Below are 26,213 nucleotides of genomic sequence, written 5' to 3' on the forward strand. Positions count from 1 at the left end.
ACTGGAATGCTTGAAGCACTGCTAGCCTTATTATAATTTTATTACTCAACAGGTACCTCACCTTTTCAGTCTATGACAGAATACAGAAAAGCGGCCTGTTGTGCTGAATTCTAATCATTGGAGTTTGAACTTTAGACCAGTTTAAAACTGCTTTTTTAAACACACACACACAAGTGCACACACTGAAATAGGTAAACTCTAAAGCGCCCAACCTTCATTGCACTCTAACATCAAATTCAATAGTTTAATGGAATATATTTATCTCTATGTGGGTACAAGTTTACCCAGGAGAATACACAGATATTTCTGAATGCTGTGCAGTATGATTTTAGAAATCAGTTACTAGTAAACAACGTTGGCACTAGAGGATTAAAGGACAGACAGAGGACAAAAGATAACCAGATGCCTACTTACATTGCAAAATATATTCACAGACATTTCAATCTACCTGTGTATACTGTAGCTCTATAAATAAACAATTTTAAAGCTATTAGCTTTGGATGAACTATGATCATAACAGAATTTCTCATTGGTCAGGACATTTTTGCTATAATCCTATTTAGTTTCTAAAGCATCAGTACACTTATGGAAAATACCTACTTCAAAATTGTTTCACAACACTCCATTATATTATGGCAAAATAACAGTGTTGTCATTCAAAGCAATTGTTGTCTCTATTCTTCGATTGTTAATTAATGCAGAGTAGCATATTATATCAGTTATAATGAATATGTGGAGATCTTTATCATTACCAACATATAGGCAGCTTATGGTTCCTGTTTACATGCAACGATTCAAAAGGGCAACTCAAAACTTTGATTAGATTCTTTGTGTTAAACACCTTACAACACATCAGATGATATGCTTGCTACAGAGGAAAATCATTCAAGGTAGTTTTCAAATTAGATTTTAGTCTTTATTAAAGTTGAAGAAATATCTTCATAGAATCCCTACAGTGTGGAAACAGGCCAATTGACCCAACAAGTCCACACCGATCCTCCGAGGACTATCCAACCCAGACCATTCCCCTACCTCTATTACTTTACATTTCCCCTGACAAATGCACTTAAACTACACATCTCCGAACACTATGGGCAATTTAGCATGGACAGTTCATCTAACCTGCATATCTTTGGACTGTGAGATGAAACCGGCGCACCCAAAGGAACCCACGCAGACACAGGGAGAATGTGCAAACTCCACACAGTCGCCAAGACTGGAATTGAACCCGGGTCCCTTGCACTATGAGGCAGCCATGTTCATAGTTTTAACTTAACATTACAGTGCTCAGTGTGAAGATTGTATCAATCATCCTCCTTTGTATTGATCTGGGAGATGTACTATGCACAAAAGCACAACCCTCAAAATTGCAGTGAAATACCATACCTAATTTGTAAATACAGATGAGATACTATAATCAAAAAATTAATGAGTGAGTGTTGTAGTGAATAGTGATCATCCAACATTGGTTGAAAACTTCATTTAATAGTCCTCACTTCATTGTATTTCTTAACATATGTTTTCTTTCTAGATGGATATTTCTTTCCGTTTCCAGCAGCTTCACTCTTTTCTCTCAAAACCTTTGACTATGTCAAATCTGAACTTTGGTTCTGATGACCAACTCCATTTAACCATTGGGTCTGTGACATAATTGAGTTCTTGTAAACAAAGACTCTGACTCACTTTGCTTGACTGGTAGATTCTGTTATACCAAAAAACTTTCAATTCATTTGTGACTTGCACTTGCTTCCTGATGTTCAGTTTGGGACTCAGGAGGAAATTAGACTTTAGGACTTATCCCTCGCATTCATAGAATCCCTACAGTATGGAAGCAGGCCATTCAGCCCATCAAGCCAACACTAACCCTTCTAAAAGGATCCTACCCAGACCGCTACTACTATCCTGCATTTCCAATGGCTAATCCAACTAGACTGCACATCTGTGGACACTATGAGGAATTTAGCATAAATAAACCATACAATGTGCGCATCATTGGACCAGAGCACCCAGACATGGAGGGAATGTATAAACTCCACACGTACAATTGCCTAAGGGTGGAATTGAACCCAGATCCCTGGTGCTGTGAGGAAGCAGTGCTGACCATTAAGCCATCATGCCCTTGGTGAGAATTCCTCTTTCAAGCATATGATATAAATGACACTGACAGAATCTTTCTGCAATCTTCACTGCATATGTGAATGCACCTCATCTCTTTATAATGACTCCAATCAAATACTTCTACTTATTACTTCAGCAGTGTTTCACATTAACAAACAACTGGCACTGGAATCTCCAAGTTTCATGCCTCATGTATCACGACTCATTTTCAGTTTACTTGTTTTTCTCTTGTTTTGCTATTGACATCAGGCTGAACCAAACTAAATGCTGTTCCAGGAGCAGGCTTAGACACTAACCTATAAAGTGGGTAACTGTTATGAACCATGAGGTTATTCTGTAAGAAAACAGATAAGTGTAAATTTGTGTCAAAGAAAAACATGGAAATTACTGCCTAGCTAGACATTTAGCAAATATGTCTGCAAAGACCTCTTCATAATCTGTACATTTTTCTGCAGCATCATATGATGCTTGGTGATATGATAATCAAGTGGTGCTTGACTTTATTCTCACTCAGAATTTTTTCAAAGTCTTTTGAACTAAAAAGTGACTATTACCTAATACAAGCACATCAGTCAACCAATAAATAACAATTTCTCAAAATGCCAATAGCTTTGGCACTGGTGGTTTGGGAATAGAGTTAGCATGTACGCACAGGTTACAGCTCTCACCTTCCATGTGCTGTTTCTCTCGCTCTCTGATGAAGTACAATTCTTGATCTTCCTGTACGGAGATATCAACTTCTCTTTCCATATCTATTATCTGCACTTTTGAGCTTTTCTAAATTCCTGAGCTAACTTTAGATGTACCATGACCTTGAACTGGTGCATGTTTGTGAAATGATTCTTTACTGAAACCTAGAATATTGTTGTCTTCTCTCGTCCTACACACTGTCTGAACCTGATTGATTTTCTCACTGACACCGGACCTCATTGGAAATGGGCGCATTTAAATACTTGCCGTGCCAGTGGTAGCTTCTGAAAATCTGACTCTGCAATCATGAACTTGGCTGTTTTGGCCTGGATCTCACTAAAATCCAGTGAATCTCCCCTGCTGGAAATAATTCCCTGAAATTTGCAACCAACAATTCCACGACAGTTGTTTCATTGCAGGTGACCCTTCCATATCAGCTTATTACCATAGTGCAAAAACATATCCTGAATTTACTGTTCTTTAGGCTTTCTATGAACATGTCTGTAAAGTTGATTTCTAAATTTGTGCGACCATCCACACACCCACACTAACAAGAGAGTTTCTTTGTAATCTGGAACAGTCTCACTTCACAAATGCTTCCTTGCCCAATATGCAATATTCAGTGCAATTTCATTCTTAGTCGTGCTGTAATATGAGTCTAGGACCTCATTAATTTAAGAATACTCCACAGTTCTGGAGTGTCATGGATGGCATTCAAGAGCACCTGGATCCATCGTGCTAAGGAAAATATTTGTTTTATCCTCATTTCCTACTTTATTCAATTTCAGCCAAATGTGAAACCTATATTTGTAATTACATCAGTCATCTTCGTGAGGGTCAAATTCCCCCATTGACCCAGATATGCGTTCAGTGCGATGTTTTGTCAGTACGTACTGTGCTGACTCACAAACACAATGTAAACATGGAGCAATTTTTTTAAGTCACTCACGTTTTCCAAAAGCATCTTTAAGAGTTTGCAAATGTGTATCACAAGTCCATCAATCCTCACTTTCACAAATAAAATCTAAAAAACAGAGTTATATCCTATCTTCATTGCCATTTTTCTGAAGTGTATCGTGTTAAGACTAATACCTGCTACATCCTGTCTTACCGTGTTCTGTAAGTTACCATTACTCTGTCCCCAGCATGACCAGCATCTCAGCACTGTTCAACATAGGACCATCACATAAATGGAGCCATTCAGAAAATTTCACCCACATAATTCAAACAACTACTTTGTGTTCCAGGCTTGGCTGCTGTCTTCAGCTCTTGTCCACTTGTTGATCAGGCTCTGACTGGCTTGCAGGTCCCTGTGCAGCTGTATTCTATCATACACCAGGAGATTCCTCCTGTTCCATGTCCTTGCCTTCCTCCTCAGAAGACTCCTCCCATTCTTGGAGTTCCTCAGCATCCACCCCCTCATGGCTTGCTCCAGTTGTACAGAGTACAGGACATCGGGATGACATGTCTGGACAAAACTGGAGGGTCACCCTTTTACAGGAAAGATGTTGTTAAGAGGGTGCGGAAAACATTTACTAGGATGTTGCCAAGACTAGCTATAGGGAGAGGCTGAATAGATTGGGGCTATTTTCTCTGCAGCTTCGGAGGCTGAGGGGTGACCTTATTGAGGTTTATAAAATCATGAGGAGCATGGATAGGATAAATTAGGTAATGTCTTTTACCCGGGGTAGCACAGTCAAAACTTGAGGGCATAGGGTTAAAGTGAGAGGGGAAAGATTTAGAAGGCCCCTAAGGGGTAACTTTTTCATGCAGTAGGTAGTGCTTGTATGGAATGAGCTGCCAAAGGAAGTGGTGAAAGCTGGTGCAATTACAACATTTAAAAGGCTTTTGGATGAGTATATGAATAGGAAGGCTTTAGAGTGATATGGGCCAAATGCATTTAAACACATTGACATTTCATCCAGAGCCAAAAGAGGGGAGCATACATGATGTCTAATTGTGGGTATCAATAAACACTGGGACTCAGGGCGCATGGAGGCTAGTTGGAGGTGAGTAGCCACATGGGGGAACTATGGGTTGTCAGATGGAGTAAGGTAAAAAGGCAAATGGAGGCTTTTGGGAGAGGGGCAGGGGTGGTGGGAGTATCTGGTGATTAGATTGATCATAGAATCATACAGTACAGAACGAGGTCAGATTGCAGTGTTTGGTCAGCATGGATGAGTTGGATCGAAGGGTCTGTTTCCATACTATATGACTCTATGATAAGTGACGGCAGGGAACACATTCTGTGGTAGATTCCTGAAGCTCCAGGCTCAATCTAATCACCAGATAATCCTTCCTCACCAAACCACCACCCACCACCCCCCAAAAAGCCTCCATTTACCCTTTTACCTTACCTTGCTCAACCCAACAACCCATAGTTCCCCCACGTGGATACCCACCTCCAACTTGCCTCCATGCTCCCTGAGTCTCAGTGTTTATTGATACCCACAATCAGACATCATGTATACTCCCCTCTTTTGGCTCTGGATGAAATGGCAATGTGTTTAAATTCATGGCACAGTATGGCAAGGCAAGGATTCTGTGAATTAGCATTAAGAGAGCAAGAAAGCAGCTCAGAGATGCAGTCTGGTCTAATCTGAGAGCTACATGTCTGTTCCTGAGTGCAAGGTGTCCTTGCATTAGAATAACAATGATCATTGCTGGTGGAACATGAAATGCAGCTTTGAGGTGGAGAAGCCATCCTGAAGAGGAGCCAGTGTGTAAGAGGTTGGCAGTTGGTAAATTGCAGTGTTTGTAGATGTGGGCTGCTTGTAGCCAATGCAGTGGAGCACCCCCAAGACATGGTTGTTAGGTGTCCCAGATGGCCATCCAGAGAAACAAGGCGTGAGCTGGAGTTGCCAGATTCCCGCTCTAACATTCATGTTGAGAATTCTCAGAGACTAGTTTCCTCACAGTTGGTGATAGGATAGGAAACTGCATAGTAATGAGTCAGAGGCACAGTTAAAAAGCCCAGCAACAGGCAATAATCCCCATCAATAGACATCTCACTGCTGCCTAGTGAGTATTTGAATGTAGCTCAACTAGAATCTCAACATCTGGACCTTAGCTGGAAAATGCAGTTAGTTTCTCCAGATATTCAGAAAGGCCTTGTTAGAAGCTACAGGGAGAGGCTGAACAGGATGGGGCTGTTTTCCCTGGAGTTTCGGAGGCTGAGGGGTGACCTTATAGAGGTTTACAAAATTATGAGGGGCATGGATAGGATAAATATACAAAGTCTTTTCCCTGGGGTTGGGGAGTTCAGAACTAGAGGGCATAGGTTTAGGGTGAGAGGGGAAAGATATAAAAGAGCTTAAGGGACAACATTTTCACGCAGAGGGTGGTACGTGTATGGAATGAGCTGCCAGAGGATGTGGTGGAGGCTGGTACAATTGCAATATTTAAGAGGCATTTGGATGGGTACATGAATAGGAAGGGTTTGGAGGGATATGGGCCGGGTGCTGGCAGGCGGGACTAGGTTGCATTGGGATATCTGGTCAGCATGGACGGGTTGGACCAAAGGATCTGTTTCTATGCTGTACATCTCTATGACTCTATGACTCTCACACGATCCTCCCAGTTTTCTCACCATAGCCTGCATTGTTCTCACCATCTGAGGCCTGGGGGGAAGAACGCCTCATCTTCTGCCTCAGAACACTTCAACCCCAGGGCATCAATGGGGACTTCATCAGTTTCCTCATTTCCCCTCTCCCACCTTACCCCAGTTCCAACCTGCCAGCTCAGCACTATCCTCATGACCTGTCCTACCTGCCAATCTTTCTTCCCACCTATCTGCACCACCCTCCTCTCCGACCTATCACCTTCATCCCCACCTCCATCCACCTATTGTACTCTTGGCTACATTCTACCCAGCCCCAATGCCCTCCCATTTATCTCTCCACCTTGGAGGCTCCCTGCCTCATTCCTGATGAAGGGCTTTTGCCCAAAATGTCGATTTTCCTGCTCCTCAGATGTTGCCTGACCTGCTGTGCCTTTCCAGCACCACTCTAGTCTGGACTCTGATCTCCAGCATCTGCAGTCCTCACTTTCGCCGCCTATAAGGTTCTGACCATAAAGCAGATCTGAATACTCCCCACTGAAGGGTAAGAATCCATACAATTTGGGAAGGAAGGTATGGGATTCCCTTTCTAACTAACTCTCACCCAACACGGTTACATTAAAGGTAAGAAGGATCAAAGATGAATGTTTTGGTCAGTGGATTGTTAAAACATTTCAGTGGCCACCTAAGAATGATTTTAGGTCATCATACTTGTTGAACCACCTATGCTGAACAATCTCTACCTGCCTCTCCATCTTCCAGTCAGGGCCTTAACAACCAACCCCAGCAACCCTACTTCACCTACCTTTCCATAAGGATTTCAGAGACAAGTTTCAGCCTGGGCTGGTAGCTATGGTCACTGCTCTTAGTAGTGTTGTTGGTGCTAGAGCACTTCCAGGCTCTGATTAGTCAGGGCTCTTAGAGGTGGAATATTCGCTCTGAAGATGCCAAGGACCCCTTTGTCAACCAGCTAAGTGCCTGATTGGCATTAAATCAGAATGGGGCTGGGAGTCAGGCCAACTGGCTGCCGTGAGTTTGCCACCAGCTTTCTAGTAAATATACAGGCATACCACCTCTAACATTAAATTCCACTCATAGAACAAAACAACAATCCTGATGGAGGGTTTCGGCCCCGAAACATTGACTTTCCTGCTCCTCGGATGTTGGCTGACCTACTGTGCTTTTCCAGCTTCATGCCTGACTTCCAGCATCTGCACTCCTTACTGTCTCCAATACAACATAATAGGTGGCCATTCAGCTCACAGATTCTTTGTCAGCTATTTGGTCGGATTATCCAATTTGTCCCACACCCCTGCTTACTTCCAGAAAAAATTCCTTGCAAATAATAAATATACATCACAGTTCTTGTAGGTAGTTTTGCTCACATGATTAAAAAGACTCCTATTTCTTCATCTAAACTTTAATTATCTTGCCCCTTTGATTCATCCCAATGAAGTCATTTCTTTTTTATTGTTTCTGAGCGATTGCATTTCTTATGTTTTTGCCATGCAGCCAGCTTAATGCTGAATTTGTCTTTTTTATTGCAAATCTGACAAACAGCTCATGAATGTCATGTGGAATTGGTAGTGATTTTGCTTCTTTTAGCTTCTTCCAGAAAAAAACCTGGAATTCAGGCAATGCATCAAGGCACAGAGAGGGGTTGGACTGTTTAAATGCCTCTTCACTGTCCTTAAGTTGACATTGTTACATTTGTTGTTGTATGGCAGATGTTTTGCTAACCTCTGAAAATGCATCCTCCGTCAATTCTTCCAATTCAGTGATTAGTTCTGTACAGTTCAATTAATTTGTTCGCTTTAGCTTCTCTTTTTTTTGTTGAATTGTTCTTCCAACACAAGCCCAGTTTAGATTCCTATCTCTTCACTATCTTCCAATCGCGAGCCACTCTTCAAGGAAATGCTGATTTTGAGGTCTATTTCTCTCGGAATGCTAGTAGGGGGCATTAAATTTGCAACCTGCCTAATTTCCCAATGTTTTCCAACAGTAGCAGTAAGTGGTTCAGGGTCAAATTCAGGTACAAATGGACACGGATCATGTTGAGTTATGCTTTATGGTCAGGAAGGGCTCTGGCCCGAAACGTCGAATTTCCTGTTCCTTGGATGCTGCCTAACCTGCTGTGCTTTAACCAGCAACACATTTTCAACTACTTTATGGTCAGGAGGTCAGTATACATAGAATCATAGAATCCCTAAAGTGTGGACGCAGGCCATTTGGCCCATCATGCCCACACTGACCCTGTGAAGAGCACCCAAACCAATCCACCCAACCTGCCCATGCCTTGAAAAGAGACAGTGGCGGAATCTTCTCAGCCCCTGAACAACATGGACAGTTGGGAAAATATGGTGAGATCAAAAAGTATCAAAAATGAGAAAATAGTTCCTCTGAAACTAAGTTCTGAACATTGAGACAAAACCTTGGATGTGATTAGCACGAGGCCTATTTAGAGTCATAGAGTTGTAGAGATATACAGCATGGAAACACACCCTTCGGTCCAACTTGTCAATGCTGACCAGCTATCCCAACCCAATCAAGTCCCACCTGCCAGCACCCAGCCCATATCCCTCCAAACCCTTCCTATTACCCATCTAGATGACTTTTAAATGTTGCAATTGTACTAGTCTCCACCACTTCCTCTGGTAGCTCATTCCATACACACATCACCCTCTGCATGAAAAGGTTCTCCCTTAGTTCTCTTTTATATCTTTCCCCTCTCACCCTAAATGAAAGGTGGCAGTGTACTTCAAAATGCAGCATTGAAGTGGAGAACTGTATTGTAAGTGGGTAAGAGATGAGGGTGTGGTGAAGGGTTACATGTCCATTCCCAACTTCGGTGGCCCTAAACCTATGCAAAATGGCATGCATTAGTATGTCATTTTATCAAATCTGGTCACATTCGCCTATGTGCCATATAGAAACTAAGCAGTGACAATTGAAGACCTTACGCTTGAAATATCGAATCCCCTGCTCCTCGGATGCTGCCTGACTGGCTGTGCTTTTCCAGCACCACACTCTTTGACTCTGATCTCCAGCATCTGCAGTCCTTACCTTCTCCTCACAATTACTGAAAAGAATGTCAGAATAGTTAGCTTCAGATCACCACTTCTTCCTCTGTGTCTTCATCTTGGACAACAGTCCCCAACATCTCAGGCTGTGTTCCACAGACCTTCCACACACATTGTCCACCGAAGTTGGGAGTGGACATGTAACCCTTCACCATATCCTCATCTCTTACCCACTTACAATACAGTTCTCCACTTCAATGCTGTATTTTGAAGTACCACTGGGACCTTTCATTGCACTGCTGCTGTCGGGACACTTTACGTGCAGGGAGTGGTACCAACTCATGGATTGGACCAGTGTGCAGCTAATGGCTTGCTTGGTCTCTGACCACTCCCTCACTTTGCACCAATTTGCATGATCATAGACTCTCTTCTTTGCCTTGACTTTTTGCGCTTCACCCTCTCAGCCCCCAAGGATTAGATGCTCATAGTTCTTCTGCCTTGCCTTGCCACTTAACGCAGAAACAAAGCTAGGCAGCTTGCTGTGGTTGTCATCAGAGATCAATCAAAGGGTCAGGCATACTGCTAAGTTCTTATCTTTGTAAGGGATGAGGAAAAGAATGTGGGGGCATCCCAGCAGTCCGTTTCTTGGCTCCTCATGCCCATTTGCAGACTGTTTGCTCCTGGAATGAGACAAAGGGCACAATATTGTGAAGTGAAAGAGGCTGGCACAGCTGTTAATGCTGGTGTGAATTGGGGGAACGAGATGGCATGTCCTGAGGGAGTGCGTCAGTAGCACAGAGGGCATGCAGGGTTTGTACCATGAGAGGGTGGTGGTTAGGGTGGGTGACGGTGAATGAGGAAAGAAGTTGCACACAATAATGAGTCTGATAGATCATGAGCCATAGTGGGAACTGGTTGCAGAGTTGGAGTGGGTATGAGGTAGCGAAGAGAAGATCATTGACCTTCCTACTTCACTGCTGGTTGTTTCTCAGACTGAGGAAATCATGCAAAACCAGGTGGCAACCTCAGACTACGCTGGCAGAGTCTGGTGCCATGGTCTCCTCTAGTGGTCTTGAGGAAAGAGGTCAGTTCCCTCCCCACCCACCCAGGATTTCAAGGTCCCTGTTAGTAAAGTGCGGAGGTACCACACCTCTGTGCACCATCTCATGGGCATATCCCAGGGACCATGCAAAGCCACACTGATATCACTTGACCTGGTGTACAACTGTGTTTTAAAATGGCGGCAGCACCTGAAATTCCAGGAATTCCTTGCAGTGGTGCGTACGTCTGCCCCAGGCAAAAGGGTAGATAGCACAAGCAGGGTACAATACAGGTGTGGTTCATAGCTAATGAGGTGAATTGTGGGAAATCATGTGAAAAAACCTCACTAGAGCTCACAGACAGAAATCCTCCATAAAACTCACCAAGATTAACGCTTGGCTTATTTTTGGTAAAATCCAGCACCTGGTCTGTCAGCAGGCTTTTAAGAAACATGTTCATGCACATCATTGCATTATAATAATGTAACCTACAGGAATGAAGATCTTATACTTCACCTTAACTTAGATCATGTGAAGCATATGTTGCTACTAGAAGCGTACTGCTCCATTTTAATCTAAAAGCTGAAATCAAATTCATTTCATTGTATCAAGGAGATCCTTAAACAAGTCTCTGGAGGCAACTCATAAAATAGCACATGTAATTTTGAGTCTTTGTTCTTTGTGGCTACAAAACATTCTGGTGTGTTGATAGTACATTCGCGAGTCCTCCCCTCTGGGGTATCAACTGCCACATCCCCCCCGTCCCCCACTCAGCCCCCTTGTCCCCTCACCGACTAGGCCCCACCCCCCTCCTCCACTCAGCCCTATTGCTCCCTTGCCCACTAGGCCTCACCCCCCTCCTCCACTCAGCCCTATTGCTCCCTTGCCCACTAGGCCCCACCCCCCTCCTCCAATCAGCCCCATTGTCCCCTCACCTACTAGGCTGCACGCCCCTCCTCCACTCAGCCCCACCCCCCTCCACAGCCCCATTGCTCCCTCGTCCACTAGGCCCTATCCCCCTCCTCCACTCAGCCCCATTGCTCCCTTGCTCACTAGGCTCCACCCCCTCCTTCACTCAGCCGAAACCCCCTCCTCCACTCAGCCGCGTTGCTGCCTCACCCACTAGGCTCCACCCCCTCCTCCCATCAGCCCCATTGTCCCCTTGCCCAATAGGCCCCACCCTCTCCTCCACAGCCCCACCCCCTCCTTCACTCAGCCTCACCTCCTCCTCCACTCAGCCCCATTGCTCCCTCACCCACTAGGCTCCACCCCCTCCTCCCATCAGCCCCATTGTCCCCTTGCCCAATAGGCCCCAACCCCCTCCTCCATAGCCCCACCTCCTCCTTCACTCAGCCCCACTCCTCTCCTCCACTCAGTCCCATTGTCCCCTCGCCCAATAGGCCCCACTCCCCTCCTCCACAGCCCCACCCTCCTCCTCCAATCAGCCCCATTGCTCCCAACGCCCACTAGGCCACACCCCCTCCTCCACTCAGCCTCAATGTCCCCTCGCCCACTAGGCCCCACCCATCCTCTACAGCCCCTTTGCCCCTTCCTCCACTCAGCTCCATTGTCTCCTCCTCCACTCAGCCCCATTGTCCCCTTGTCCATTAGGCCCCAACCCCCTCCTCCACACTGCCTCACCCCCTTCTCCACTCAGCCCTAGCCCGCTCCTCCACTCAGCCCCATTGTTCCCTCACCCATTGGGCCACACGATCCCTCCTTCACAGCCTCATGCCCCTTCCTCCACGCAGTCCAACCCCCTTCTCCACAGCCCCATTGTCCCCTTGCCCACTAGACCCCAACCCCCTCACCGACTCAGCCCCATCCCTCCCCCACTCAGCCTCATGCCCCTAGACAAAGATGGCTAATTTCTTGTCTTCCTGAAGCAGAAACCTGTAAAATTTATGAGAGGTGAAAATGTGTTGCTGGAAAAGCGCAGCAGGTCAGGCAGCATCCAAGGAGTAGGAGAATCGACGTTTCGGGCATGAGCCCTTCTTCAGGCCTCACTTTCTCCTAAATTAGGAGCGGCCCAATACCTAATCTGTCTTGAGTTTTATGCTGATGATGATTAACACACAGGGCTGCTGCCTCACCAATTTTGTCAGATATCTTGGCTGGTCACTTTAAAATGTTTACAACTTCCCAGCCTCATAAAGTGCAGAGAAAATCATATGTGTTTTCGATTAAGTGGTTAAGTGAAGGTTACTTTAGGTTTCCGAGGGTTGTGGAAACTGCAGCTTAACACGTTTTGACTGTTTTCAATTTGTGGGCAACACTATAGGTTGCATCTTCAAATGAGCAGGTCAGCCAGTGAAAATGAAACAGACCTGATGCTCAAAGATCAGCTGTGACCTGCTATTAATGTGCCACTAAGTAGCTGAAATAGTAATGGTACAGAAAGAACAGATGTTAACTGAGCAAAACAGCTGCAGTCTGGGTGGCCAGTGCACACTGAGGAAAGCTGGGTTTGATGCCCAAGTATTACAAATCACACTGCTCCAATACAGTGAGTTGAGATACATAAATAACGGAAAAGTAAGGACCAAGCAGGCAACTTATTAGGATTAGAGCTAGGCCTTTAGACTTTGTCATGCAAATTCAGTTATGGAAAACATTCTTTCAAACATCTATTGATGCTGGGTCAACAGTAACTTTCAATTTGGAATTGACAGATTTTGATGTATCAATTAAACGGAAATTGATCACAAAAGTAGGGATGTTATTCTTACCTGTACAGGGCATCAGTGAGACCATTGCTGGAGTACCAGGTATTGAACTCATTGTTCATGAAAGGAAGTAAATCTGTTGAAAGCAGTTCAGAGAAGAGGTATTAAACTAATAGCTGGATTGGCTGTGTCATCTTATGGACAGGCTAGACTTGTATCTAACAGAGTTGAGAAAAGTAAGACTTGATTGAAATAGGAACCCTGAGGAGTTTTGACAGGGTACATGTGGAAAGGATATTTCATTTTGTTGGAGAACATAAAAGTATGTACGTAGAACAATGTTTAAAAGGAAGAGATGGTGGGGAAGCTGTAAGGTCTGTAGTTGGATAAGTCACCCACACCAGATGGACAACACACCAGAGTTCTGTAGGAAATTGCTGAGGTGATTTTCAGACATTGGTGGTGATCTTTCAGGAATCACTCTTATCTAAGCACGGATGTTCTGGCCATAGATGAGGTCCAGAGGAGATTTACAAGAATGGTCCTGGGTTTGAAAGGTCTTTAGCTTTAGTTGTTACATCCTCTGTCATCATGGCATGTCCACCCCCCATCCCAATGGGACTGTCTTCCCTTTCAAGTCTGGCAGTTAGATACACCATTGGTCTACCATTCTCACATTCCGGTCACTTAATCTGAACTATCAACATTTTTTTCTCCCCAGTATTCTACACCCCACCACCAACACACCGACCCCCCAACTACAGCGTAAATGCTGCCCCTTCCACACTTCACTTTAGCTCTGTTGAAGAGTCTTCCAGGCTTGAAACATTAGTATGCCGTCTCTCCATGGATGCTGCCTGACTTGTTGTGATTGCCAGCATTTATTGTTTTCAGTCATGGTCTAAAACTATTTCTATTGATTGTGGAATTGAGGATGTGGGGGCAGGATCTAAATATTAAAACCAAACTTAGGAAATACTTCAACTCACAAAATGTCACAGATATTTGGAACTGTCTTCCATAAAGAGAACATTACAGCGCAGTACAGGCCTTCGGCCCTCAATGTTGCACCAACCTGTGGAAACAATCTGAAGCCCATCTAACCTACACTGTTCCATTTTCATCCATATGTTTATCAAATGACCAATTAAATTTGGCAAGTCTGCTTCTGATGCAGGCAGGCTGATCCACGCCCCGACAACTCTCTGAGTAAATATCCTACCTCTGACATCTGTCCTATATCTATCATCCCTCAATTTAAAGCTATGTCCCCGCGTGCTAGCCATCACCATTTGGGGAAAAAGGCTCCCACTGTCCACCCTACCTAATCCTCTGGTTATCTGATATGTTTCAATTAAGTCACCTCTGGCAATTGAAGTTAGAAGGATTGTTGATTTGAAATTTGAGATCGATGGAGTTTTATTAAATAAAGTGATTTCGAGGTGTGGGACTAAAGCATGTATGCAGTGTTTGGTCACAGATTAGCCTTGATCTTATTGATAATGATGGAACAGGCTTAAAGGGTTAAGTAACCTATTCCGGTTTGTGTTCTTTCATTTTCCTGTCTTGATATGTCTTATAAATAAAAGGCTGTCTGCTAATTTGTACTGTTACCTTACAAGAGCATTTTGAAAAACTTGAGAAATTTATATCCAGTGACATCGTTTGTGATGACAACGAATGTTGATATTAAATGTCAAACGTTGGGAGATTGTAAAGCAGAAAGCGGTCCCATATCCACAGATTCAGTCAGCTCTCTGCAAACCTTTCCTCAGGCGCAGGGTGTTCCTGGCTGATCCAAAAACTGTGTTTACTCATAAACTCCCCTCCCAGATGGCACAGACTGTTTGAAATCCGCCTGGCAACAACACAACCAAATCTCTCTTTTATGAGTGAGGATTTTGGCTAAGACTCATCCAGAGTCCTGGAAATGATTGGTGCACCAAACTTACAATCCCAGCTTTCATTCCAAATAAGATCATTTCAATGGTCTTTGTATATTTGTGAGATATTAAATTCTATTCTTCTGAGAGCAACTATCAGCATGTGTTGAAATCTAATAGGGCCTTAACTGCTGACAGTGTTGTATCAGTAGCACTTCTGCACCATAATGAGAGACATCAGGGCTCAGCTCTTACCAAGAGTGAGATTTTATGAACACAAACAGTGAGACAGATTGCAAATCCGTGAACAATACAATGCAGTAGAATGAGGCACACATAGGCAGATATATTTTAAAATTAAAATGAGTTTACATTAAAAGGCTTCTACATCTTTACATAATGCTTTCAAAAAGTAAGATTTGAGCAACAGAGCATTGGGCTCAGGAGTGTTACATTGTTCAGCTGTGTTGACTGGAAGAGAGAGAAGACGAATATTTTTCTGGAACCCAAATATTAGCGTGTGAGCCAGACAAGAAAAAATCTTGCAGAATGTCCAAATGCAGAGACACAAAACTTTCGAGGAACAATTGCAACTTTTTCAGATAAAGCTAGATTTTGAGAAAAAAAAGAATTGGTGGCAGTGTAGAGAAATACTCAGATTTAATTATTCAGAGAAAATAACTAATGCTTTTCCTGGGGAATTGATAGTGGTTTCAATAAGCACAGCTTATTGAGAAAATGCTAGAGATTAAGTTATTAAACAGGAACTATGCAATGTGCCCAAAATAAAAAGCCTTGCAACTGATAACAAGGAATGTATCCAATCAGGGATTTATTTGGAATGACTGATATTGCAGTCTGTCCAAATGTTTAGTGCCAGGGTTTAAATGCATTGTGCTCAAACGGCAGTGGAATATACAGACCGGTGAGCACTTGTACAAATAACCTTCCCAGAAATGGCACCCACAGTGCATGCACAAAGGTCATGACACATACTCTCTCTCTCTCTTCCTCATTGCTGCCATTTTTGTCACTACTCTCTCCCAGCTCCTTTTTCCTTGAGTAGGTTTGTGATCCTGCAATTCACCACGTGAAATTCCTCGCTAGTTTGCTACTGGCCTTATAATTCCCCCAGCTGATAGCTAAGAAGGTGCAGCTCCTCAATGCTCCTGGGTTGATTCCTGACCAATGCCAACAAGGAGCAGGATGCTTCTTGATCTGCTGTGCTTTTCCAGTGCCACACTTTTTGACTCTGATCTCCAGCATCTGTAGTCTTCACTTTCTCCCAATGCAAACAAGACAGCTTCCTGACTTACCAATCAGTGAGAAAGCTTTTCCCATCCTCCATGCCGAAGATTTTTAAGCCACTGATGACAAGATTATGCATGCAAGCATGCAAATAAGAAAGGAATTGGCAAGGTCCTCACAGTGTGATCCAAGATACTCACATTGCCAACCAGAAAACAGACTTGCCTTATTTTTGTTGACTACACATTGTCAGATAAGTGACCTTTGTATCTGCACTATTAGTTCAATAAGGCAGATAGTTGTGGGTTCAGATCCCCCTCCAAAGATTTGAGCACACGAATATAAACCAGTCCAGCATTGTGCTGAAGGGATGCTCCTTTATTAGAGAAGCAATCTTTGAGATGCGAAGATAAATGGAAGCCCTAATTGAGCTCTCAGGTGGAAGTAAAAAACAGTTCACAGCACTGATGATAAGAAGAGTTATCCCTGTCACGCTATCAACATTTCTCCTTCAATCAACATCATTAAAATCAGATTATCCAATCATTACTACATTATTGCTTGTTGGAGTTTATGCACAAATTGGAAACTGTATTTCTTAAGTTATAATGGTCTACACTTCAAAAGTACTTCCCTGTTTTGGGAATCTTGTGAAATGTTTTGGGATTGTGAAAGATGCTACAGAAACTGAAGTTTCTCTTTTGCTTCTTTCAGTTACATCCAGGATCTGACTTTACAAGGTTCTCCACAACAGCAGCAAGTCCAATACAGAGCAATAGTAAATTGGTAAAAAAAAGATAACGGCGGAACTGCATCATAAATCAGGTTCCACATGGCACTGCACAGTGGAGGATGAAGGAATATGTGAATCCTGTGTATTACTGAAACTGATTCCGGAATGGGATATTTTGTAATTTCCCATCATTTTGTGGGACTTTATGCAATTTTCCAAACTGACGCAGGACTTCCATACCTCAGTAATCTTTTCTTTTTATTTCAGGTTTTAGAGTCATAGAGTCATAGAGATGTACAGCACAGAAACACACCCTTCGGTCCAACTCATCCATGCCGATCAGATATCCCAATCCAATTTACTCCCGCTTGCCAGCACCCGGCCCATATCCCTCCATTGGTATATGAATAGGAAGGGTTTGGAGGTATATGAGCTGGTTGCTGGCAGGTGGGACTAGATTAGGTTGGGATATCTGGTCAGTATGGACGGGTTGGACCAAAGGGTTTGTTTCCGTGCTGTACATCTCTATGACTCTAAATGTTGCAATTATACTAGCCTCCACCATTTCCTCTGGCAGTTCATTCCATACACGTAACACCCTTTGCATGAAAAAGTTGCCCCTTAGGTCTCTTTTATATCTTTTCCGTCTCACCCTAAACCTATGCCTTCTAATTATGGACACCCCCATCCCAGGGAACAGACTTTGTCGATTTATCCTATCCATGCCCCTCATGATTTTATAAACCGCTATAAGATCACTCCTCAGCCTCTGACCCTCCAGGGAAAATTATTTGCCTATTTTCTAAAAGTTGCTATTTTCTCACTGTGAGTCAGAATTTCAAATCTGCGCACTTGCACAAGTTACTTTTTAGCTGGATTGATTAAATTAACTAAGCTCTGGATTAACTGATCAAAATTAACTAAATTTTGCGTGATTGAATTCCTGTGAAATGCTCCAGACTCCTTTATTGCATTTGAAGTGCAATAAAAAGGCTATGTATCATTATTGTCCTTAGGTTTTGGTTTTATTATAAGGCAGTATACCAGACACTAAGACAATAGTTTGCACTGTGATGCTAACCTCTGTGTTAAACATTGCCTCGTGCGCCTGAGGAACCCCTGTACTTGAAAGTGGAAAATAATCAGCAGGGTTCTTGCTCCTGGTTACAATCCAAAAACACCGAGCGGAAAGTGCATGTGAATTTTCCAAAAACATGTTAGGAGTAAAATCAGACAGTCCGTACAGACAGAATGCAAAACATCTCACAGAGGGTCTGCACTATTTAAAGGCAGCCTGTACCTCTTAAAGAAGAAGTGAATTGTCACTGCAGCATGGATTTAAAGTCAATCAGGGGGACATTATTTTTATGAAGAACACTAACTAATGTCACGACAGGCAGAAAGCATGATTCAAAGTCTTCAGACATAGATACAAGCTAAATGTTTCAGGGCACTCCTCTCTGCTGCACCTTTGCAATGAATTAATTACAACACTTGCTTGAGACACAGTGTGGAAATCTATCATATGATGGAGGGATTGAGAAGTTAGCAAAGCCTTTCTCATTGACAATGCACCAAACTTGCATTTTATATTCAGACAACCGACAAGGAAAATACATGGAGATTAGGTCTTATGGCTTTCATTTGCTCTGTCTTTGAGAGTTATAAATTAAGGATTATAAATTAAGGAGCAATACATTTCTAAACTGGTCTTATTAAAGCTGACAATAACATGCACATAAAATTGTTTCCAAAAGTGAAAAGCATAGCATGTTAATGCACTTGTCCAATGTTTATCGTGGTTTCTCTTATCAGGTAATAAGTAATATGAAACATAGGGTTCGGGACTACAAACCAAGGGATGCAATAAAGCATGGGGCAGCTGTAGTGGGGAAAGATCATTGTCTAAGATCTTTCTGTTAAAGCATAATGGGGCTTCGTTCAGCTCTCAGACCCCCTCATTGCCTCAAAATGAATGTAAATAATTTCCTGCAGGAGCAGAAAATGCTTTTGCTTTGCAACCAAAAGGAAACTCTGAAGAATGTCAAATTCCAATCCATTGTTTGTATGTTTTTTTCTGAAAAGACAGTACAGAACTGTTTTATTACTTTTTGTAAGTACTTAAAGATAATTATTTATAATTAAGATAATTTTTTGCAGTAATAAAACTAACACAAAATATGCAAATTCACTTTGAATTTTTTTCATTCCCACTGTTATCTAGGACAGGCATCATATCAGTGGAGGAGATTGGGAATTCCAATGATGTTCAGAGCAGAACATGGCAGCTTGCAAGGAACGAAACAGCATAAGAGCAACATCCAGGTTTTCAGTGCTCTATATAGTTTTAAGCTGAATGAACACGAATACCCTTCCATTATGTGTGGACATGCTTCTGAACTCTGCTCATTATCTTGCAATGATTCTTTTCTTGCTTCTCATCTCTATCTTTTTGGGATTTAATTGATACATTGCACTTATGAATTTGTTGAGGCCATTTTTCAATTTCCCTCCCTCCATGGCTGCTCCTTTTCACAAGTCAAATGGTGCTTCGTCAAAGTATATACCATGAAAAGAGACCCGAACTTATTAAATATCTGCTTTAATGACCCAGGTACTCTTCCTCAAAAGCAGGATCATTCCTAAAACCAATCACATGGTCGATGAGAATGGAAACTGTTTTAGTGACAGACACTTGCTTTCTTGGGATCTGATTTATCTAATTGATTCTGGACTCATTTCAAATTTTATTGGTCTTGTTCTCTAAAAGCAGCTTTTTCAATTAAAAGTAAAATTAGGAATTGGATTGTGATTCCCAAGCTCCTTTCTTTTGGAATCTCTTTTCAGAACTGTTCCCATAGTGGCTGAAAGATATACATCAGTGGTTCTGTTTTCTTGAGACCACAAGCGCATTGAAACTGGACAGTTGTTAATTACGAGACTTTCTATTCCTGCTTTTGAAATCAACTTCTGTAAAATGTTCAGATAATTCAGACCATTCCCTAATGGTTACCAGGTATGCTTTGATCCTTTTTTGTTCACTCAGTAAGTTGGATTTAAGTTATGAATCATCACAAAGTTTTACAAGTGGCTTACAAGCATCACGTAGATAGGTACTTGGCCAATATGGATTCCAGACACACCTTTCTTTTACTTTCCTGGAACCCAGTTGTCTTACATTCCTGATCCATTATCACCATGTACTGGATTTCTCAAATCTGATTAGGTGCATCATCTGGGGTGACTTTTGCCAATATAATGATTCTAACCATGAGTGGGCTAGAATCAGTTAATTATCACAGGTCTTGCAGTTCTATTTTTAACTCATCCTTGAATTGTAATAAGGCCACTTTTGATAGCTGAGCGATTTTTTTCAGTATGGTATTAAAACCTGCATTCTTGCCACAGTGTGTCCAACTAAAAGATAAATTACTGGCCAGCCTCAAGGAGGCTGGAATGTCAGTGACATCTCAGCAGGCTAAAGTTCAACCGTGGTGTAATTTATCCAATTAAGCATTATGGGACAGAGTTTCATGGTGCTGGACAGGATCAGCAATATTTCTTGTACAGGGCAATTTACATGCTGCTTGGACTTCCTCTTCAGTTTCAACATTAAAACACTACGATCTGAGTAGGATACAATTACAATTAATTTGTGTTTCTTTTCACACCCTAAAGCTGGATCATATCATCTTAGGTTTGCATCCTAGTACTGATTAAGACACGGTTTCATATTGGTATCTTGTATTGCAAACAACAGGAGGATTTACAATTTTAATGGCAAGTATTCCATTTACATTTTGAAAATCTTTTAGTGAACCCTCAGTTTACTTTGCTGCAGCAAGCTGTTGCATGCTGTTCTCTCTCTGCCACATGAGACAAGTGTCCCCACTGCCTCTTCAAAGTGTAGGGATACATGTTTGTGTTAATTAAATACCTCCAAACTGGAATGAAGCTGGGAACAGATGTAGTGAGCATTTTGTCAACCAGACCTTCCAAGACTCCAGTCCTAGAACAGAACCTAGAAACTCATGTCCATGAAAATAAATAGTTGCATGTGTCGTAACCAAGCTGCAGGTACACCTCATATATCTTCACTTGTATTATAGGAAGAAATGTCCATAAAGGTTGAAAAAGAAAATAATAATAATAATTGATTGTACATTTCTTCTAGGTCAGTACAGATAATTCTTATCATTTTCTAAAGATGTCATACTAAAACTGGAACTCATACAATTGATCCACTCTAAATAACCCAATGTACAGAAGACAAAAAAAAAGATGAGGAACTTTTAAGAAACCAAGACTACGCTTTGCAAAGCAAATGATGCCATTAGAACCTCCATGCCAAATCAGCGTGCTGATCTTACCAAGCCCAAACCATCACCAAATTTACTGAACGTCACACATTAACTACACTTAAAATCTATATTGTTTGGGCTACTCTGAAGAGATGTTGCAAAAGGGCTACAGTTAGATATGGAGAGTAGCGCTGCTGTGGCAAAAAAAAAGGCAGACATTCAGAATTCAAGGATCATAGAGCAAAACTGATTGCTTACTGTTTTTTTTTAGTCTGTGGAATGAAAACCAACATCGTGCTGTGAATATGACACACATTCCCACCACACGATCTGCATTTCCCTTCCCATCCTGTGCAAAACCTTACAAACTTCATCACAGCTGAAAACAATAACTCCAGTTGCTAGACAAGTGAAAATGATAAAGATTGCATTTGTTCTATTTGCATTGTGCTAAATGTTCTTATCTGTTCTGACCTTTTGAGCTTACATAATGCCTTACTTTCAGCTTTATGTTCGGGTGAAACACTCCTAGATGAAAGAAGCAAAGTTACTGTAAGGTGCTGGAACTCATAGTGTGAGGTTTCTGGTTGTGGAAGGCTCTGCAACGGTCAGAGTCACAGCCAACAACACAGTGTCTGAAGTACCTACCATTGCCTTACATTTATAGGGGGAATGGCTGCTGACCTCAATCCCTTCAAAGGAGATTGTTTATCCAGGCATTCTCTGACACAATGAACATCCTAGTTGTACGTTTCCTGATCTGCAGGATAGCTGTCAAGAGGTTGTCTCTGGAGTAGGTGAAGCCTATTTTCACTGCACTTGCTAAATAATTACCTGGTGAGAAATCCAGCAGAGAGAGCCTCCTATAACTGAGCAATAGCTCAGTTTCTGAGAGAACACTATTTATGCTTTGGCTTTGGAGCTCCCATCATGCAGATGATCACCAAGATGCCACTTGCTACCCAATGTTAGGAACTTATTGTTTCGGGACTGTCTTATTAACAGAGATGGATTGCTGCATATTCACTATAGCTGCACTTTACTCAAGGGAAGCTCCAAACATACACTTACTCTCAAACTAATCTCCTATTAAAGGGAGACACAACAGAAAATCAATCATTGCCAACGTATGAGCTTGTAGCCTCATCTGATCATTCATTGGTATTAGATTGACTTTCTTTTCTTATTTGTGGGTTTCGGTGTCACTGCTTTGCTGAGTGACACTTTTACAAACTTATTAACTGTACATTCTGCTACACTTGTGCTAGAGCTTGGGCATGTGAAATGCTTGACATTATATGTTGTGAAGTGATTGAGGCCAAGGTACCAATTCTTCTTAGCTCCTCAAAGAAGAAAAAGCATTTAACAATACATCCTGCAAAAGGTGGATTTGTAAAGTAACTCAGATCATACAACTTCCATACAGAGAAGCAGATGGAAGCCCTGGTTCCAGGATTTGAACCTGAGGGAAGGATCTTCTACTCTCACTCAGGGCAAACTTGGGAAGCTTGGAGGTGAGAAGGATATTTCTTAAGGCAGAGTGGTATTGTACCTGAACCTTGCCACGCGTGATTGACCTTCCCATCCTACCACCTACTGAGGCTGTTAAGTGAAACACCAAGGTGAATTTGTATAGGTTGCTTGTCAACTCAGTGGCATTGGGTCAGGAGGGCCTTGATCAATGGAATGGATATAGGGAAGGGAGTGACCGCTGACAGCTATCTGTTTGCTTTTTATGCCAATACCACAACATTCTCCACCTGCACCCTCCCTGTGGTCCCATCCCATAAAACCCTTCTCCTCCACACATTACCTACCTGTGGCCTTGATTCTCCACAACCTTGGAACTCTGTGGGAGTGCAGAGACTATATCCCTCTGGGAACAGCAATACCCCTCTCATGGCTGATTAGTTGGCAGCTGTTGATGGGCGGGACTTCTGTCCCTGGATTCCAGGAGAAGGTGGCCTCGTCACTGCCTGATTGTTATGTAGTTTAGAGGGTCTTCTCAAGACGAGTCACCATGGGTCCTCACCGTTCTTGAGCGAGCTACCTAAACAAGCATTTCAACTTTATTCTCAAGGGGATGATCCTGGCAAAAAGAGGATACTTGCTGAGTGACGACACTAAAACTTTAAACTCATTCAAGTCAGTGAAACTTTGAATCTCTGTCTCATTAAGACAAGTACCATGGCCAGAAGGAAAGCACAGTAAAACTTGAAAGTGACACAAACTGGCCTGATGCATCTTGTACACCAAAAATAGATCTCAACTATATGCAGTCTGTTCATTTCCAAGTATTACTGGTTCTTTCCCTCAGGGAGTTCCTCATTCACAGTGTGATGCTTCAGTACAGCAGACCCATATGTATTCTGTATTCTTCTTTAGCCATAAGCATCCTTTGTCTGTAAGGCCATGAATGAAAATAACAGCCAGTGACAAAGCAGATAAAACAGCATTGCAATGTCCTGGCTATTCCTCTGCCTAGCTTTGACAGTTCCTATAAATCCACATCATCGTTTGCCAGACACATTGGGTTTGGCCTGTCAGAAGATGTGTGTGTGGAATTAGTTCACCCCACTGGCAAAGTGTAATTCAGCTTCCATAGAATGTTTGTTGAAAAAAGAGCACACTCTAGGTAATCTCTCTGATGATATAGTTAATGGGGCAGTTAAACTGGGTCATGCCTTGTCTGAACGAATAAGAATCTGCTTACAAATTATCTTGCAATTTCCTTTTTATGGCATAGACTTCTCCCTTATTTGCTTCCAGATCTGATGTTTCCAGGCAACTTGTAGCTCAGTTGAAAAAGGTGATTCCAACACAATCTGCAAGACATCGTAAGCAAAAGTTGAATTTTCCCTGTTCACCTTTGCACACCTCTGAACCCTTCACCTTCACCCATCTGCGGCATTCCTCTGTTTCCTCAGGAAGGAGACTACTACTCCCGGCCTTCTGAGAGCAAATTCCCAAATCTGCCAGCCAACCAGCAGCATCCTGGCTTCATTTCCTGTATGACTTCTCCACCTCCAATCATTAACAAGTGGATGCAAAATCTGATCCTTGGTCCCAGACAGTTTCTCTCTCCCATGGTGGTGACACAGGCATACACAGAACTAGTTCTGATTTACCAGTAGTATGTACAAGTGGAAAGATTCATAAACCCATAGACAACATTGTCATACAGTCGATAACTTCCCACACTGATTCCAATCCACTAATCAAATCTGGAGAGTACATAATGAAGGGTAACCACTGTGCAAGCTCATAATGTTCTGAAGATTATTACATTATTATATTGTTGACCTGCTTTAAATAGACAGGAATTTACTTTTTAAGATATCATAGTTCATACATCAAACCCCTTTATCATTATTACTCCCATCTGTCATATATTTCTACCCAGAAATAGAAGACAATCACAGGAGTATACTTATAGGAAATTCCTTTTCTTCGTTCATGGAATGTGAGCTTCACTAGCTAGGTCAGTATTTATTGTCCGCCCCAAATTGCTCAGGGGTTAATTGCCCTAAGAATCTATCATATTGCTGTGGGTCTGGAATCATATGGAGGCTAAACCAGCAAGGTCATCAGTTTCCTTTCCTAAAGGACACGAGTGAACCAAACGTTTTTCCAAAACAATAGGCAATTGTTTCATGGCCATTGTACAGCTCTTAATTCCAGACTTTTATTGAATTTAAATTCCATCATCCACCATGATATGATTCCAACCCTGGGTCCCCAGAACATTACCTAGATCTTTGAAGTAGTGATCCAGTGGTAATGCCACTAGGCCACCACTTACATAGCAAAGTTTCAGCATGTCAGAATCATGGATACCTTATGTGTACGCCATTGACTTTGGCAATACATTTCAGAGCAATTTCTTATTTTTAAATGATGCATTTTGCATGTAATATCCAAAATCTACCCTTCAGGTGGTGAGAGTGACAGGAGTCACAAATCAACGAGCAACACTGATGGTTGGAAGAAAAAAAGGTCTTAACAGGAAACTAGCCTAGGGCAAATGACACTGAAGCAGCACAATTATTCAACACCCACCTTGAAAGATTTACCATTTCTCATTGCTGTGTGGTTGCTTAAAACACGCTGGTTAAAGAATAAAATCAAAGAAATGCTTCTCCTCTACTTTTTGGCAAAGTAGGAACAGGAGGTGAAGAGCTAAGAAGTGATTAACTTTTGTAAGGTTCATGAACATCTCTGAGCTTAAGAAATAATACAATGTTTTCTGCTGACTCTGATACCAGTCTCAGGTGACTGAGGAGTTTGCACATTCTCCCCATGTCTGCTTGGGTTTCCTTGGCTGCTCCGTTTCCCCCCACAGTCCAAAGATGTGCAGGTTGGGTGAATTGGCCATGCTAAATTTCCCATAGTGTTCGGGCATGTGTAGGTTAGGTGCATTAATCAGGGGTAAATGTAGAGTAATAGGGTAGGGGAATGAGTCAGGTTGGGACACTCTTCGAAAGGTTGGTCTTGGTGGACCTGTTGGGCCAAATGGTCTGTTTCTACATTGTCAGGATTCTATGATCTGTAATTGTGATAGTAAACCTTGGTTTACCCACAGTCATCCATCCAGTCTTCCTTACTCTTCAAATGGAAGTGGCACTGTCCATTACCATCAAATGAATGGCAACTGAAAGATATGGTTTTGAATTTATAGTCAAAGATCAGCAGCATCTTTGTTTATTGGAACTGTCATCTGTTGCTGAAAGGGGAGGAATAAATTGGAACCTTGCACAGCCTCATATCAACCATTGATGGTCAGGCTTTCTCAGACATAGCAATACTCCCTCCAGAGATGAACAACTTGGGCTGGGGGTGGGGGGGGGGTGATTGTGGGTGCAGGGTGTAGGGCAGGGAGGAGTTCTTCACACTCGGGCAATGGACTCAATGCTACATTTTACTAGCAACTCTCAATGACACTATTAAGGACAGTG

The sequence above is a fragment of the Hemiscyllium ocellatum genome, chromosome 10 (genome assembly GCF_020745735.1).
Source record: "Hemiscyllium ocellatum isolate sHemOce1 chromosome 10, sHemOce1.pat.X.cur, whole genome shotgun sequence".
In the NCBI taxonomy this organism is placed as follows: domain Eukaryota; kingdom Metazoa; phylum Chordata; class Chondrichthyes; order Orectolobiformes; family Hemiscylliidae; genus Hemiscyllium; species Hemiscyllium ocellatum.